Source organism: Saccopteryx leptura, chromosome 10 (genome assembly GCF_036850995.1).
Source record: "Saccopteryx leptura isolate mSacLep1 chromosome 10, mSacLep1_pri_phased_curated, whole genome shotgun sequence".
In the NCBI taxonomy this organism is placed as follows: domain Eukaryota; kingdom Metazoa; phylum Chordata; class Mammalia; order Chiroptera; family Emballonuridae; genus Saccopteryx; species Saccopteryx leptura.
In genome coordinates, this window is record NC_089512.1 from 31842462 (window position 1) to 31860658 (window position 18197).

Below are 18197 nucleotides of genomic sequence, written 5' to 3' on the forward strand. Positions count from 1 at the left end.
GTGGTAGAGTGTTGCCCAGTGTATGGACGTCCCAGGGTTGATTCCCAGTAAGGGCACACAGGAGAAGTGACCATTTGCTTCTTCACTCTCCTCTTCTCCTTCTCTGTCTCTCTCTTCCCTAACTGCAGCCATGTCTCCATTGGAGCAAGTTGGTCCAGGGCATTGAGGATGGTTCCATGGCCTCGCCTCAGGTGCTAAAATAACTTGGTTGCTGAGCAACAGAGCAACCACTTCAGATGGGCATAGCATTGCCCTGGTAGGTGGCTTGCCAGGTAGATCCCAGTTGGGGCACATGCAGGAGTCTGTCTCTCTGCCTCTCTGCTTTTCACTTAAGAAAAAAAATAAAGAATAATTGTGTTAATTGTCTACTGCTACAAAAAAAAATTACCCCACAATTTAACAGCATAAAACAACAAACTTTTTTATTATTTCAGCTTCTCTGAATCAGGAATCCAAGCTTGACTTAGCTGGATGCCTCTGGCTCAAGTTCTCTCACAAGGTTAAAGTCAAAGTATCAGCTGGGGTTGTGATCTCATCTAAATGTTTAACTGGAGTAGGATCTGCTTCCACACTCACATATGGGATCCTTGGCAGGATTCGATTCCTCTAAGTTGTTGGACTTCAGGCCTTAGTTCCTCCCTCAGTTCTTGGCCACTTGACCCTCACCATAGGGCATCCCACAGTAAGGCAGCTGGCTTCCAAGCAAGCGGAAAAACAAGAAAGCTTATCCAAGCCGCAGTCTTCTCTAACCTAACATCAGAAGTGAAATGCTATTACTTTTACCACCTTTTATTCACTAGAGAGTCATTAAATTCAGCCCACTGAAGGATATGCATGCCCAAGGGCATGAACCACAGGAAGCAGGGCTCATAGGAGGCCATCTCAGCGTCTGCCTATCCCCATAATTAAGGGGAATTTACACTGCCAGAATTAGAACACACCATGAAACTATAATAATTAAAACAGCATGCAACTGATGACAGAATATGCATTATTCAATAGAGAGAATAGAAACCCTAAAACAAATGTAAGCATTTAGTACATTAAAATGAGGAAAGGCTAAATGATTAATCAAATTGTGCTGAGAAAATTTATTCATTTGAGAAAAAAATTATATTGGATTTTTACCTTACTTCATTACCAAAATAAGTTCCATATGTTTAAATAGTTAAATATATATATATATAGTACATTTGAAGAGTCTTCAATTCTATCAGTAGCATTTTATCTTAAGCTAAGTAGGGATACAGAGCTATTTGTTATATAATAGCAAACCGTTTAGATAACCTCATATCAGACACAGTTTTAAGTACTACACATACGTTCATTCACACAAACTTCACAAAACTATCCCATAGAGTTCTATTATTTTCTCTTAGTTAAAATAAGAAAACACAGCTACAAAATCATACAACTTTAAGATTCATGCTCACTGTATTAGTTATGATTGCTACATATCAAATTACCCTCAAACTTAGCAGGTTTATACAACAAACATTTCTCATCTCATATAGATTCTGAGAATCAGAAATCCAGGAGCGGAACAGCTGGGTGGTTCTGCCTCAAGTCTCTCATAATATTGCAACCAATGTATCACCTGGGGCTGCAGTCATCTGAAGGCTTCACGGAACTGGAGGGTCCACTTCCAGCCTCATATAGCTGTTGGTCTGAAGACTCCATTGGCTTCCCAAGTAGCTGCTGGTAAAGGCTTCAGTTCCTCATCACATGAACATCTCCATAGAGTTGATTGAACGTACTCAGGGCATGGTAGTTAACTTCTCCCAGAGAGAAGAGAAGGCGATAGAGACAGAGACAAAGGTAAAGAGATATACTATAGAAAGACAGAGAGGTAGATTTATAGAGAAGCCTCAATGCCTTTAATGCCCTAGTGTAATATGGCATAATCTATCATTTCTACAATATGTACTTATTAGAAGTGAGTCACTAAGTTCAGCCCATACTCAGGGGAGGGAAATTAAGCTTCACCTTTTGAAAGTAGGAGTGTCCAAGACTTTGTGGACTTATCTTAAAACTGGATCCAGGAAATTAGGCTCAGAAATCTGTGCTCTTAACCAGTGCATATACTGACCCTATTAAATTATTCTTTATGCCAGTTTTTATGTGTGAAATATTTCATAATAATTTAAAGGTTAAATATAAAAATTAAAACCATTCAAGAATTATAGGCAAGTATTTTTAGGATGAGTTAAGGCTTTCTAAGCATGACACCCGAAGTAGAACTGCCTCCCCTACAAAAGATGAAAAAGTAAAACTACATTAGAAATAAAATGTCCATATATCAAAATCACCATTAGCAAAGTTGAAAGTCAAATGGAAAACTTGGAAAAAATAATGACAAGATATATGACGAATCAAGAGCTCCTCTCCTCAATATCAAAGGGTGCTTTAAAACCACTAAGAAAAAGATAAATACATTACTAGAATAAGCAATTGACATAAATAGACAATGAAAAAGAAGAAATAGAAAATATCAATAAACAGATGAAAAGTCAACTTCTTCAAACTTTAGTAATCTAAAAATAGCTATTAAAAAATGAAACCTGTATTTTCATGTTGGCAAAAATAGAAAAACATATAGTATTTTTAAGATTTAAAGGGAAAGGGACTTTCATATGTTCACAGGTGTATCAACTGGTACAAATTCTGCAAGGAAGATTTTAATATTTACCAAAAATCTTAAGGGGTTATATGCCCTTTCACATAACAACTTTACTTCTACAATTCATCTTAATAACTAACTGGACATAAATGTATATATAGAGATGTGCTTATCCAGCACTTTTTATTATTTAAAAAAAACATAAATGTTAAACTGTATTGCATAGAGCATATGTTACTAGTGTTAAAATGTTATATAGAGCAAAATCTTAATAGTGTTATCTTTAGATGAAACAATTGGAGTGATTTTTATTTTCATCTGTTTATGTTTATTCCTGTTTTAATAATACTCCCTGTGAAATAAGCCCAAATCATAAATTCCAAGTTCTTTCTTCAATGATCCCTCGGTCTTTCTCCTTTGTCCCTCACTAAGTGACTAATAATAATAAAAAAGGCTGAAACCTGTTATCATGGCTTAATAGGCATTAATCCCCTCACCTCCTAGCACAGCCTCTGTAATTTGCATAATAAAGAAACGAGTCTGAATTCCCCTGTCCAAGAATCGGCATCTGCTTTAATAAACCTATTAGAGTTCTGCTCTTAGGCTAGAACTTGAGGCAGCACATCCAAAATGATATCTTCACACTTAATGCAAGTGATCAAAGTGTACATGAATATGGTCTCTGTTACATACCTAAAATGCTCACTGCAGCTTTTATCAACGTAGTCTACCATTTCTCAAAAGTTCAGCCCTGGCGGGTTGGCTCAGCGGTAGAGCGTCGGCCTAGCGTGCGGAGGACCCGGGTTCGATTCCGGCTAGGGCACATAGGAGAAGCGCCCATTTGCTTCTCCACCCCTCCGCCGCGCTTTCCTCTCTGTCTCTCTCTTCCCCTCCCGCAGCCAAGGCTCCATTGGAGCAAAGATGGCCCGGGCGCTGGGGATGGCTCTGTGGCCTCTGCCTCAGGCGCTAGAGTGGCTCTGGTCGCAACATGGCGACGCCCAGGATAGGCAGAGCATCGCCCCCTGGTGGGCAGAGCGTCACCCCATGGGGGGCGTACCGGGTGGATCCCGGTCGGGCGCATGCGGGGGTCTGTCTGACTGTCTCTCCCTGTTTCCAGCTTCAGAAAAATGAAAAGAAAAAGAAAAGAAAAAAACTCCATCACTGTCATTTCCCTCTGTCATTTCAGAGACGGTTGGAAGTTTAATTTTGAATATGCACAACAAGTCTTAGGCTGCACACACAGGTCTATAATCAACAATGAGTTAATCACTCGTATTGAAAGGTAACCAGGGCCAAATAGACAATCCACTTACTACTCATATGTTCCTTTTTTTTATTTTATTTTATTAACTGAGAGGCAGGGAGGCAGAGAAACAGACTCCCACATGCTCCCTGAGTGGGATCCACCTGGCAAGCCCCCTGCTGAGCAATGCTCTGCCCCTCTGGGACTGCTGCTCCATTGCTTGGCAATCAAGTTATTCTGGTGCTTGAGGCAAGGCCATAGTGCCATCCCCAGTGCCTGGGGCCAGCTTGCTCGAACCATTCAAGCCATGGCTGCGGGAAAGGAAGAGAAAGAGAGAGAGAGAGAAGGAGGAAGAGAAGGGGTGCAAAAGTAGGTGGTTGCTTCTCCTGTGTGCCCTGACCAGGAGTCAAACCCAAGACTTCCATATGCCAGGCTGATGCTATACCACTGAGCCAACCAGCCAGAGCCCTACTCCTGTGTTCTAATGGATTAATGTTTTTAATTAAATTAGTCAAACTCTGGCAAATTTTATATCAGGAAAAACACAGTCCAAAAAAACAAGTAACCGCTTTTTGATATAAAAAGAGAAACTCATATTTACTTCAATATTTTGAAAAGCCAGAAACAACTACCTAAACTGCGTAATAATAATAAAATATTTCCAAAAGCAATGATGAACATAAAGGCACCATTCACTCTTTTTAAAATAGAGTATTGAAAAGCAAGAAAGAATTTCTAATACAATAGGTAATGTTTAAGAGATAGAAATTGCAATTCTTTTTTTTTTTGTATTTTTCTGAAGTTGGAAACGGGGAGGCAGTCAGATAGACTCCCGTATGTGCCCAACAGGGATCCACACGGCATGCCCACCAGGGGGCGATGCTCTGCCCATCTGGGGCTTTGCTCTGTTGCGTCCAGAGCCATTCTAGCGCCTGAGGCAGAGGCCACAGAGCCATCCTCAGCATCTGGGCCAACTTTGCTCCAATGGAGCCTTGGCTGCAGGAGGGGAAGAGAGAGACAGAGAGGAAGGAGAGGGGGAGGGGTGGAGAAACAGATGGGCGCTTCTCCTGTGTGCCCTGGCCGGGAATCGAACCTGGGACTCCTGCACGCCAGACTGATGCTCTACTACTGAGCCAACCAGCCAGGGCCAGAAATTGTAAATTCTAATTGGTAAAAATCTCACAAACTCCTCTATTTCTATTAAGTAGCACCTGCCAAATCAAAACAATATAAACTTATATAGACTTTTTAAGATCATTTGATTAGTTTATTCATTTGGGAAGATTTTTATAAGTAACTTGCTATTTCTGTATTATTATTGATTGTTTTTGGAATTGAAATATTGATTGAATAATACTTATCTTTTAGAATATGGGGCAAAGGTTTTATCCTGTAGAACTACTAATTCCCACTGGGAACCAACTCCTTTGACAGTATTAAATAAGTAATAAGAATAAAGTTACGCCCTGGCTGGTTGGCTCAGCGGTAGAGCGTCGGCCTGGCGTGCGGGGGACCCTGGTTCGATTCCCGACCAGGGCACATAGGAAAAGCGCCCATTTGCTTCTCCACCCCCACCCCCTCCTTCCTCTCTGTCTCTCTCTTCCCCTCCCGCAGCCAAGGCTCCATTGGAGCAAAGATGGCCCGGGCGCTGGGGATGGCTCCTTGGCCTCTGCCCCAGGCGCTAGAGTGGCTCTGGTCGCCGCAGAGCGAAGCCCTGGAGGGGCAGAGCATCGCCCCCTGGTGGGCAGAGCTTCGCCCCTGGTGGGCGTGCCGGGTGGATCCCGGTCAGGCGCATGCGGGAGTCTGTCTGACTGTCTCTCCCCATTTCCAGCTTCAGAAAAATACAAAAAAAAAAAGAATCAAGTTACAACATCCAGTCTCTGATTCGGCACCCAGCTTAATGAGTTTTAAAGTAATGGAAATGCTTTGAAATCTTCAGAGAGTAGAAAGAAGACTGTACTGGATTAGCCATATGAACATAACATCATTCTATTAGAGGTTAATATTTCAACTTTTCATTTATTTCAATATTTTCACATTGATCTCTTTTGCATTGGTTACCTGTATTTGATGGAAACAACAAGGGTTTAAGATAATATAGAAATAAGCAGAAATTCTAAGGAGCTTAGAAATATTTTAGGGTGGTCCTTTCTATCAATGATGTTTAATAAGACTTATTGCATTTAGAATGGTGTTAAACTACTGTAGTACTTAACAGAGAAGCATCTGTTACATAATAAAAGCAAGCTAAGAATCTGATTAGGGTTCTTTGATTTCAGTTCTCATTTCACTATATGTGGGACCGATGGTTGATCATTAACCCAGTTTGGACCTCAATCTTCTCATCTAAAAAACGGTGACTAATAAGACCATCTCTAGCTACAATATTCTCTGAGCTCATTAAATCCAAGTTGAGAAAGACTTGTACCTGAAAAGTGTCTTTTAAGGTGGTCTTGTGCTTCAATACAGGTGTACTTCCTTCGAAATCTTAACCTAAGAACCTTGATAACCAAGTTTCTCCCCCCAAAAATCAAAACAATCACCCTCAAATAACAATTCACCTTGGCTAATAATGACATTAATTTGTTCAAATTGCTTTTAGCATCAAACCAGCTAGTTGGTCTACAGCTTACCTATCCTGAGGCAAAGATTAATTTTTTTTGTAAGTGAACATATCAGAGATTGTCATCTGCATGCTATACTAAGTTCCCAAGGGTTAAGATGTGTGAGGAATTAAAATAAACAAAGGTTTTCAGTGATTACTTAAGACTACTTGTCCCTTTTCAATATCATTGAAAATTCATTTCACAAAATGAAGTTGGAGAGTTTTTAAAATTCTGTTCTGATTTCACTCCTGGTAAGTCCTACCTACTCCCTCGAGATGAAAATGCTGAGGACCCTTTCTTTGAGATTTTGGTATGAGAGAGAGTTTTGTTTCCCGGAGAGGTGAGTACACTTTCTCCTTTCTGGTGGCTGAGTTGTCATTCATCACGTCTCCCTCTTACCCAGCCTGACAAGAAGCTTCGACTTGGGGATGAAACTCAATCACAGCAACCACGCAAACAATTAGACTCTGTATATTTTCTTTCTGCTTTTCTCTAGATCCTGTTTTGTTTTTTGTTTTTTAATTATTAATCTTGTTGCTAAGCCATTTTTTTTTTATGTCATTGCAAACTCTTTGGGAAAGAGATGAAGAATACATACAATTGTAAAATAAGCAGAAAGTATAAAAATTAGCCTATATCCAAAGAACAAGAGTCTTCACCTCTATACATTGATATTAAAATTAAAAGCCAATTTATTTGGAAGTGAACAGCATGATATCAGCAAAATTTAGACAAGTAATTTGTTTATTAGATACTTCATCAAGTGTCTCAATCCATTTTGCTTTATTAAGCTCTTCGGGGAAATTGAGACCTCTCTGAACACTAAGAGTGCTCAATTAAATCAAATATTTTGTAAAAATAATTAAAACTAATTTTTAGGTAAAAGTCTACCTTCAAAGTGAAAACAATACTTTTTAGAACCAGAGGCTCTTGGCTGCTTTAACACACCCAAGTCATGTAAAGACTCAGACACATCTGAAATTGATTTTTTGTTCATATAAAAGAGTCTGAGGCCCTAGCCGGTTGGCTCAGTGGTAGAGTGTCCACCAGGTGTATGGATGTCCTGTGTTAGATTTCCAGACAGGGCACAGAGAAAAAGCACCCATCTTCTTCTCCACCTCTTCCCTCTCTCTCGCTTTCTCTCCCCCCCCCCCCCCACACACACACTCCCAACCCACCTGCAACCACGGCTAAATGGAGCAAGTTGGCCCCAGGCACTGAGGATGGTTCCATGATCTCTGCCTCAGAGCTTTTTGCAGGCAGGAAGGATAAGGAGATAGACAAGGAGGAATACTCTTTTGAAAATGCATAGACTAAGCCCTGGCCGGTTGGCTCAGTGGTAGAGCGTCGGCCTGGCGTGCAGGAGTCCCGGGTTTGATTCCCGGCCAGGGCACACAGGAGAGGTGCCCATCTGCTTCTCTACCCCTCCCCCTTTCCTTCCTCTCTGTCTCTCTCTTCCTCTCCCGCAGCCAAGGCTCCATTGGAGCAAAGTTGGCCCACGCACTGAGGACAGCTCCATGGCCTCTGCCTCAGGCACTAGAATGGCTCTGATTGCGGCAGAGCAACGCCCCAGATGGGCAGAGCATCGCCCCCTGGTGGGCATGCCGGGTGGAGCCCGGTCGGGCACATGAGGGAGTCTGTCTGACTGCTTCCCCGTTTCCAGCTTCAGAAAAATACAAAAAAAAAAGAAAGAAAATGCATAGACTAGAGATAAATCTGGACCAGATCATGGAGGATCTGGTATAGGAAGGAGGCTAGAATTTGAGCTTCATCTTGTAAATAATGGAAAGGATTTTAAGCATCAGGATAACATGATAAAAATTTGCATTTTACCAAGATTGTTATTCTGGCAACAGTGTGGAGGATAAATTATGTGCTAGAATGGAAACAAGGGGCTAGTCAGGAGACAGTCTTGGTAGTCATTACAATGTCAGTTTAGCATACACACTGCGATGAAGTTCCCGGCCAGAAAACCACCCTGCTGTACACCAACCCTTAGGCAGGTTCACAAGCCACAGAAAATTTCGCACGGACAAATGCCTCTAATCTAAACATAGATGCTTCTAGGCAGAAATGTTAGCTCAAGTTGTATTTACAAAATATGTAGAGCTAGATTAAAAAAATGCCTTCCTTTTTATTGATTACTTTCCATTACACATTACCTGAGATACTCTTCTGCCAGAGACGTCTTGTAATTTAGATCAGCATTTCTCTCTCTGTAGGGTAAGGACCAGGTTTGTATTTTCTTTTTTCAGTTTGTAGCAGCCTGACACTTTTGTCAAATACAATCACAATAAATTACTAGAAAAATGAAATGGAAAAGCAAAGAATACAAAATACAAGCCCCTTGTCTGATTTTATTGAACAAACATAAAATAACTCCATCAAATTGCTATCAGAGTTTCCGAATGCTCAGCCTCAATTTCTTCCACAAACCAGGAAGAGTCTGCCAAATGGCCCAGGTCCACAGCCCACACAGCGAGGAGCACTGGCCCGGATGGGCAGAGCAAGAAGTGTGGAAACCCAGGGGAACCGATAACCTCCAACGGGAGCCCAGACTCCCCTAGTTCAGTCTCCCCAAGGCTACTGAGTGATTACAGTACTAAAATGGTTAGGCAGAAGTGGTCAGACACGAAGTCCAGCTTTGTATCATGAAACAATTTAAACAAAGCAGCATTTTTATTAGATTTGGGTTTCTTTTTGGGGGGAGGGGGTGTTTCCCTCCTACATAACTTTGCTTTTAGCAACCACTGAGACCAATATTTATTTAAACACGTTAGCACTGATGAGCAGAGCCAGTAAAAATATAATCAAATGAAGTGACTAAATTAATAATTTATACACTAACAACTATGTGAAAATATAAGGCAGGAGGAATTAAATTAGGAAAAAAAATGTAATCCAAATTAGAGTGTGTTTCAATTAAATTAGATTCCCCAGCAGTACTGTAAGTTTAGTTAAAGCCCATAGCACTGCAGTGACCTTAACATCACTAATGGTAACTTGACTTGGAGCATATATGGTATATTTGAAGGATTTTATAAATACTTATGTGGCTGTTTTGCTTAAGTTTAAGTGGTAAGACTCTTCCCAAACTTCTCTTTATAATGCAATAATAATAGTATTTTTTATTGAACATTGGTTATGCTTCAGAGACATTATCTCCTTAAATATACCCAGACAACCCTGCAAGATAAGTAATATATTCTCCCATTTTAAATATGAAAAATGTGAGGGTCAGAGAGGTTAAATACTTTAAGAAAGGTACACTGTAATTAAGAGGAGGGACGACGTTGAAATCCAAATCTCTGATGCCAAGTTCTTCCTTTTAGACAATACACTGTGTTGTATTTTGCCTGGATCATCTGTGAGCCCGAGTCTGGAAACTGCCTGGATGGACTTGCTTTTTTAGCTTTGAGTGGGAGGGAGAAAACACTAGTCCTTGACCTTCACTCAGTAGTAAAATCCCTGGCAAGGTGCTTCTACCCAGAGAAGACTTCCCTCTGTATCTGCCTATTTACTTTTTCTTTTGTAATAACTTTATATTGATAAAAAAGTTACAAAAATAGTACAAAGTGTTTCCAAATATCCATTATCCAGTTGCCCCTAATGTTAACACCTTCCATAGCCATAGCACCATCAATGAGACCAGGAAATTAACATTGTTACAATGCTATTGATTACGCTACAGACCTTACTTGAATTTTGTCAGCTTTCCCATTAATGCTGTTTCCTGATCCAGGATCCAATCCAGTATGCCTTGTTCCATTTAGTTTGTAACTTAACCTTTGTTTCCTCCGATCTGTGACAGTTCCTTCATCTTCCTCTTTGTCTTTCATAACCTTGACACTTTTGAAGTGTATTGGCCAGTTATATTGTAAATGTCCTGCAATTTGGATTTGCTGAATGTTTTGCCATGATAATATTAAAGTTCGGGATTTGGAGAGAACAGCACAGAGATGTCTTATGCTGGGGATACATGTTGTCAGTGTGTCTATTATTAGTGATATTAACCTTGTTCACTTGATTAAGGTGTTGTCTACCAGATTTCTCCACTGTAAAGTTATGGGTTTTGTTTTGGTTTTTTTTTTTACTTTGTAACTAATAAATATTTATCTGGGGGAAGAGAAGATGCTCTGACATCATCCTGCCAGCTTTTTAAATTTTGACATACCAGCTTGTTAATTATGGCATGTCTGACACTGATGTTAGAGTGCTGGTTTGAGCAACTGCTCAGGAGAGGATGGTTGGGGCAGACAACCAGAGAACAAACTTGCTCATCTATGAGAAGGAAGAACAGCCTTCAGGGGACTACCTAAGGAGCAGAGAAGCAAAGTGAGAACGGTCAAGAGAGAAGACAATGAAGTGTCCATCATCCCAGGGTTCAATAGTCCCTATTTCTTTAGTAATTTAATGTCCACTGATCCTCAGATTTTAGCAAGACACATGGTCTTCCAACTTAAAACTACATGTCCCAACAATAGCAGGAGAGCAGAAAGTCTGGATGCACCTCGTTATAAGGATAATTCTTGCCCTCTTGCTCTCTACTCTTTCCTTCTTTGACCATGACCTTAGACTTCTTTTTTTTTTTTTCTTTTCTTTTTTTTTCTGAAATTGGAAACGGGGAGGCAGTCAGACAGACTCCCGCATGTGCCCGACCGGGATCCACCCGGCATGCCCACCAGGGGGCAATGTTCTGCCCCTCTGGGGTGCCGCTCTGTTGCATCCAGAGCCATTCTAGCGCCTGAGGCAGAGGTCACAGAGCCATCCTCAGCGCCCGGGTCATCCTTGCTCCAATGGAGCCTCTGCTGTGGGAGGGGAAGAGAGAGACAGAGAGGAAGGAGAGGGTGAGGGGTGGAGAAGCTGATGGGCGCTTCTCCTGTGTGCCCTGGCCGGGAATCGAACCCAGGACTCCTGCACGCCAGGCCAACGCTCTACCGCTGAGCCAACCGGCCAGGGCCAACCTTAGACTTCTTAATCATTTTATATCATGGATTGGTTTGGCATGTTAGTGAACACCTTGAGATCTTAACAGAATGATGTTTTAACTACATAAAGATACACAGGCTTATAAAGAAAATCAATCATACTAACATTATAAAATTTATGAAAGAAACCAATCAAAAATTATGAAGGAAACCAATCATAAAATACATTAATACTTCTTTGTTGACATATTACATAACAAGATTTCACAGGAGCGTCCAATAACTAACATGGTTTAAAGCCATGTGTATAAATGGTAGTTTGAGATCACTGTAGTAACTGTAATGTGATATGGAAATATCTGTGACTTCTCTTGGTGAGAAAGTCACTAGTCCTAGTAACTATTAACACTAATAACACTATTATGGTTTGTTGCCTATAATTGATGAAAATGCTACATTTCTGTTAGAGATTTTCTACTTAGGTTCATAGGCATCCTGAATTTTATTCATAAAACCCAAATTAAAGGATATTGGAGCAAAATGATAGAAGGCATCTGAGACCTAATTGCCCTGACTTCCTCTCTATTCATCTCTGGACTGTTGCTTAAAAAGAGAGAAATTTTGGCCCTGGCTGGTTGACTCAGTGGTAGAGCATCAACTCAGCATGTGTCCTGGGTTCAATTCCTGGTCAGGGCACAAAGGAGAGGTGACCATCTGTTTCTCCACTTCCCCCTTCATCTCTCTCTCTCTCTCTTCTCCTCCTACAGCCATGGCTGGATTGTTTCAAGCACATTGGCCCCAGGTGCTGAGGATGGCTCCATGGAACCTCCTTCTCAGGTGCTAAAAATAGCTCAGTTGACAGTAGTTCCAGATGGGCAAGTGTCAGCCCCGAGAGGGGTTGTCAAGTGGATCTAGGTTGGGGCACATGTGGGAGTCTGTCTCTCTGTCTTTTGTCCTTGTCCTTAGAAAAAAAGAGATAGAGAAATTTCTATATTGTTTGAACTACATTGTCATTTTTTTTTCTATATATGTCTCTTAGTTGCAGAAGTTAATACCAACTCAGTAGTTCCCAGACTGAGTCTCCAGACCCCTTTATAATCTTGGAAGCTATTGAGGATCTCAAACAACTTTTGTATGGATCATATGAATAAATGTTTACTACATTGAAAATTAAAACTGATAAATTTTTATTTTTTAATCTATTAAAAATAACAATAATAAACCCATTACATGTTAATATAAATAACAGTTCTTATGAAAAGTAGCTATATTTCCCAACACAAAAAAAAAATTAGTGAGAAGAATAGGCATTGTTTTATATTTGTGAAAATCTTTCTAGTGTCTGGTTTAATAGAAGACAGCTGGGTTCTCATAGCTGATTTTGCATTCAATATGTCTTGCTTTGTTGTTTTGGTTAAACCATATGAAGAAAATTCAGCCTCACACAGATAAGTGAAAGGAGTAGAAATTTAACAGCCACTTCAGATTATTTGGGGTCTTCTTTTTTGATACTATACTAAAACTCTGCAAGAGGTAGTTTCTTAAAACTTAGTTATAATGTGGAATCTGAAGCCACAACAATGAGATATTATGTAACTTTGTTACATCAAAATTTATTGGTCTAATCTGCATTTCAAATGGATCTCTTACCCACTCACAATTTTGTAACATAATAAATTGGTCATTTTGAAAATATTGGTTCATGAGTTATACAAATTTTCTAAATGTTGATACATGGCATTATAAAATATTAAAAACTTAAACTGGTTAACATGACCAGAGCCATTGTCATCAAAAAAAGTTTTAAGTACTAGGAAACTGTCAAGCTCATGGTGGTGGATACAAGTCTTCCAAAAGTATCATTTTCACTTGAGAGCTCAAATGTTATCATTGACAACAAATGCTGTCCACTGTTCTCCTTGAAGTGAAAGGTTCACTTACTGCATTTTTCAGGAAACGTCTACCAATCACCATAGCTTGTCTATCAGTCATTCTTTCAAGAAAAAAACAGTTTTTCCATTAAATAGTGGTTAATTCATCTCGCAGCTCAAACAATCGCACAAGTCCTTTTTCTTGAGACAGCTGTTGTATTTCTGCATGCGGTAAAGGTCACTAATGTACACTTCCCATTTGGTCACCCAGACATTAAAAAGACATGTACTCCAGAGTTGACATTTGATCAAGTTAATTTTATTTTATTAATACATTTAATAAAATTTCTTTTTCTTTACCAAAGATAGCCTTAAATAAAACTGCCTTTTTTAAACGTGCAGATATTCCAGTACTTTCAGTCTTTTGTATAGTGTATTTTCACCAATGAAATAAAAGTTGGTTTTGCATCTTATTTGCATAATTGAACAACTTTCTTTGACTTGTTGTTTGCTTTTCTGATGTTCTTGTTTAATAAAAAAATATCAAATGCTTTTTTTTATCACTTCATATTCATTTTGAAATATCCCCTAATTTTTTTGAGCAGTGTGTGTATGTGTATGTATATATATATATATATTGTGTGTATATATATATATATTATATATAATATATATATATATATATCTCCTGGAGTTCACAGCAGGGAAGACAATCATTACTAGTACGTTGGCATCACAGCTTTAATTTGTGTCAAGGAACCAGCAATTTTACCTGTCATTGCTTTTGCACCATCAGTACAGTTGTCAATACAGTGAAAAGGACAAATAATAGCTCAGTATTATTATAAAAATAGTTTGACCCGTGGGACAAACACCTGAAATAGCCTGAGACCCATATGGGCTCCAGGACCTGACTCTTGAGAACCATTGTTCTAACTAATGCAACCTCCCTCCCAGAGCTAACACAGGCAATAGACTGGGCGGGGACTGCTCCAGGAAAAGGAATGCAAAAGAAGAAATGAGTCAGGGTGATGGTTGATGCTGTAAGTAAACCATGACCTTGGGCAGGCCAATCTCTGTGAAAGGAGGGAACTTGATTCTGCATGCTACCCGGGCCGGAATCTGGGTCTGTTTAACTTCCTTGACCATTCCCATCACAGCTTTGCCCACCCAGTAACAGCTCTGGGGTTCACAGTATTGCAATCTGACCCTTGATTTTCCTGTTGTTTTTACAATGTAGCATTCCCTTCCACATTTCAATTGCTTTCCAAACTGACTGTTTTCTGAAACTCTCATCTCCACTCTGTTCAAGTGTTGGGCCCTGGGATGAAGAAGGTTTCAGCATGACCCAGCTCTCCTGTCACAGGTAATCAGTACAGAGGTGGGTCCCGGACTCAAGTCATGACCTTAACCCTTTGCTGAAAGTTTTGACTTTGGGATTACACATTCGTCAGTCAGGTAGCTGAAGCTATAAACTAGAAACCAATGGTTCTCAAACTTGGTGTGCCTTAGAATCACTGCACCCCCACCCAACCTAGAGTTTCTGATTCCACAGGTTTAGGGTGGGATATGAGACTTTACATTTACAGTGAGTTCTCAGGTGGAGCTAATGCTGCTGGTGAGGGGACCACACTTTGAGATTGATGTAAAGTTCCAGAACTATCAGAGCTTAAGTTCATGTTTCCCATAAAACAAGTACAAATTAGGGGATCAGAAAACGTGCAGATACGCCAATACTTTCAGCCTTTTGTATAGTGTATTTTCACCAGTGAAATAAAAGTTGGTTTTGCATCTAATTTGCATAATCAAACAACTTTCTTTGACTTGTTCTTTGTTTTCCTGATGTTCTTGTTTAATAAAAAAAATCAAATGCTTCTTTTTTTTATTGCTTTATATTCATTTTGAAAATCCCTTAATTTTTGTGAGCAGTATAGAAAAGTTGAAAAAAAAACTGTCTGGAAAATAAAAGAGATGTAAGTATAGATACAGAGACAAACAGAGAGAAAGAGCGCTTGACATATAGGGGTGAGATTTACTGGAAATTTTTCAAGGGTTGCTTTTAATGATCCTTGAATCTTAGCCACATGCTTATTCCCTGGACCCTTATGATAAAATGTGAGTTAATGTTGGGTGTCTGCCCCTTTAAGCCCAAGATCTTAACAGATACAACCACCCCTAACCAGCCTTGCAGAACTGGCTTCTTCCTGAAGTTTTGTTAGGAGCCACACACCAAAGCAATGTAAAGAAAATAGATGTCACAGGTACCTGGAGCCTCAGCCGAGATCTACACCAAAGCAGCTACTTCATGAGGAAGACCCCCAAATACCAACAGTATTTTCATTGGTTTGAATCTGGTCTCACAAAGCTGCAATGTAGGTAACGGCTAGACTGCATTCCTTTCTGGAGCCCAACATCACAGGATTGCTGACAGAATTTAGTTTTGGGCAGATGTAGGATTGAGATACCTACTTCCTTGCTCAACCAGGGTCCATTCTCAGTTCCCAGAAGACCCTCTCAGCTCCTGCTACATGTTCCTCTCGTGCCCTCTTATAACATGGCAGCTTACTTCCTCAAATTCAACAGGAAAGGCTCTCCTGTCTGCAAAGACAGTCATATATAATGTCACATAATCATGGTAGCAGCTATGCTATCCCTTTTTCTATATAAGTAATTTAATCAATGGGCTGAGTATCCCATTGTATCCACAGATCCTGCTCGTACTCAAAGGCAGAGGATTATAGATGGCGTGCACACTAAGGGGCAGGAATCTCAGGGGTCACCTTAGAATTCTGCCAACTACACCTGATCTTACATTTGGATTTTTTATGTAAAATTTATTTTGCATAAATGTATGTATTCTAAACTCTATCTCAAGTATTTTGGAGAATAAGTCATATAAGAAATTAACAGCCTACCCAGGCAGTGTCTGAGTGGATAGAGCATCAGACTGGAACACAGAGGAGCCAGGTGCAAAACCCCAAGTTCGCTGGCTTGAGCATGGGATCATACACACGATCCCATGGTCACTGGCTTGAGCCCAAAGGTCACTGGCTTGAGCATGGGATCATACACACGATCCCATGGTCACTGGCTTGAGCCCAAAGGTCACTGGCTTGAGCCCAAAGGTTGCTGGCTTGAAGACCAAAGTCACTGGCTTGAGCAAGGGGTCACTTGCTCTGCTGTGGCCCCCAGGTCAAAGCACATAAGAGAATGCAATCAATGAACAACTAAGGTGCCGCAACAAAAACTTGATGCTTCTCCTCTCTCTCCCTTTCTGTCTGTCTCTCCCTATCTGTCTCTCTCTCTGTCTCTGTCACAAAATAATAATAAAAAAAAATTAAGCGAACACTTCACAACGTGTGGTACACTGATTCTAAAAATGGCCTAGCCCAGTTATTTCCTCCCCAGTAGCCATGCTTCATGCACTGTGACTTTAGAGCTGATGCCAGAGATTCTGAGAGTCTTATGGTTTACTTTGACCAATATATATAGAATGCAGCTGAAGTAATAGTATAAGAGTACCCAGCCTAAAACTGGAAAGGGATTGCATGGTTTTGCTCTCTTTATCTTGGAACCACAACACTACCATGGTGATAAGCCCAGGCTTGCCGGCTACAGAATGACATACTGTGAGGGGCAGAGACAAGCTTCCAACTTGGCCAGTCCTAGAGCAGCTGGCCCCCAGACCTATGAGTGAGGCTACCCAAGACTAGCCAAGCCAGTTTCAGGCAAGCAGACTTTCCCTGCCAATCCATAACCTCATAAGAAAGAATGAATGATTGTTGTTTTAAGCTACTAAAATGTGAGATTGTTTGTTATACAGCAATAGCTAACTGATGTATGTGGGGAAATGTAACAAAGGATTTGACTGCATAGTAGAAATAAACTATCTGAAAAAGGCATCATTCATTCATAGTACTCTCAAACTTCTGTGTTCCGTACACTAAATCACTACTACTGATGGTAGGATATTTTCAATCTATATGTTCAAATCATTTTTATTCAAAAGACTAGTGAGTGACCTGAGTTCTTCTAGAATGAATTGAGCAATAAAGAAATCAAATAATAATTAAAAAAAAAGAATCTTGCTGCACCATTCTAGACATAGCTGCCCTAACAGAGAAATGTGCAGTTTCTACTTTCCTTGCAGTTTTTCAGTTTGGAATTACTTTAAAATAAATCCCGATGAAAGCAATAATCAATTATGTCAAGAAGAAAACAAAGTTTGATCTGAAAATACTAACAAAACCCAACATTTTAAAAATAAATTATTGTGTCATGTCCTGTGGCAACATTGCATCAAATTACTTAAATATAAATTGTACAGTCAACTCTTGGGTATCTGCACATGAATTATCCTTTCTTTAAATAACTAATGGAAAACATTTAATTTCAGGATTTTATTCCTCTTCTCAGTGTATTTTTCTACCATCTTTCTGATTACTCTTAGTCATAGTATGCAAAGGGGACAGAAATTTAGTGAAACACAATAATAATTCACTTTCACTGCATTATGCAAGAATAAGGTGTTGAATATAAGTAAATTTCCAACAATCTAAAAGTCATCCAACAATCCTTGCTTTAAAAAAAATGCTGTAACTATTCTGGTAAAAATTCTTCTAAAATGTTATTACATTTTCCTTCCTTAAGAAGCTGAATGTGCTTTACTCCTGAAGTAAACCTTTATTATCCAGGTACTTTAATAGATGTTAAAAGGATGCAAAGGTGAATCAAAATAGGACTCCAAATTGCAATATTTCATCTTTTTATGGCTGAGTAGTATAGTACTCTGTTGTCTTGAGAATATCATGCTAAGTAAAATAAGTCAGGCAAAAAAAGGACAAAAACCATATGATTTCACCCATATATGGGACATAAAACAAAAAGTAACAAACAAAACAAATAAACTCATAGATACAGACAACAGAA